We start from the raw sequence: 1,345 nt of genomic DNA, 5'->3' as shown, positions 1-1,345 counted from the left end.
CATATTATTGGGGAGGATGTTTGTAATGGTGTGAAGGAATTTTTTTGGTCTAGGAGTATCCTTAAAGAGTTGAATGGTACCTTCCTTGCTCTTATTCCTAAAAAGTTGGGTGTAGACATAATGGATTTGTTTAGGCCTATTAGTTCGTGTAATTCATTTTATAAGATTTTTTCTAAGGTTCTTACCCTAAGGATTTTGTCTCTTCTTCCTCTCATTATTTCTAGTCAGCAAAATGGGTTTTTTCCTGGTAGACAGATTGTGGACTCCATTATTATTGTACATGAAAATCTTCATTCTCTCTTAGTGTCTAAAATGAAAGGTTTTTTGCTCAAGCTTGACCTCTTTAAAGCTTATGATAGAGTGGACTAGTACTTTGTTCTCTATGTCCTTGAAGCTTTTGGCTTTAATAAGAGATTTTAGGATCTGATCTTTATGTTGGTATTGTTGGCATCTTTCGCTATGCTTGTGAATGGTTCCCCTTCCTCTTTTTTAAAGGCTTCTAGGGGCCTTAGACAAGGTGATCCCATTTCTCCAATTCTTTTTATCATTTTTGAAAATTTTTTGGGGAGATTCGTTGATAATATGGTTCATAAAGGGGACTTTGTGGGCCTTAATCCTTCCTCATTGGCTGTAGTGTGTTCTCACCAACAATTTGTTGATGACTCTATTGTTATGGGAGAAGCTTTGGTGAAGAATGCTAGGAATATTAAGAAGGCTCTAGTGGACTATGGTAATTCTATTGGTCAAATTATTAATTGGAATAAAAGTCTAATTTATTTTATGAATGTCAGCATTGAAAGACAATTGAAGATAAAAAATATTATTGGTTGTGAGATTGGTTCTCTGCTTGGTTCTTATCTGAGGTTACCTTTGGGATTATCCCCTCCTAATAGTTTTTGGAACTCATTGATTGATAAAATTCATTCAAAACTTGTGGGCTAGAAAGGATCCCTTATTAGTCAAGCAGGTAAGGTGGTTGTTTTGAAATCTATCTTCCAAAGTGTTCCGCTTTATTCTTTGAGCCTATTCAAAATTCCTAGAAAATTTGCTCTTGCTATTGAAAAGATCCAGAAAACTTTCTTGTGGACAGGTATGGAGAATAAAAAAAGACTCCCTCTTATTGCTTGGGAAAATGTTTGTATGCCTCAAAAGAAAGGAGGGCTTGGTTCGCAAAGGGTTACTTGTATGAATGATTTATTAATGGAAAAACTTTTATGGAGATGGCATAAAGAGGTTGGGGAATGGAAGAATATTTGGATTGATAAATATAACATAGATTACTTTGATTTTTATCACTTCCTTAACAGTAATATGGATCAAGGGGGATCTATGATTTGGAAGAACA

Source organism: Cupressus sempervirens, chromosome 5 (assembly GCF_028749045.1).
Source record: "Cupressus sempervirens isolate cs-2001-9-10 chromosome 5, ASM2874904v1, whole genome shotgun sequence".
Taxonomy (NCBI): domain Eukaryota; kingdom Viridiplantae; phylum Streptophyta; class Pinopsida; order Cupressales; family Cupressaceae; genus Cupressus; species Cupressus sempervirens.
This window is presented reverse-complemented; position numbering follows the sequence as displayed.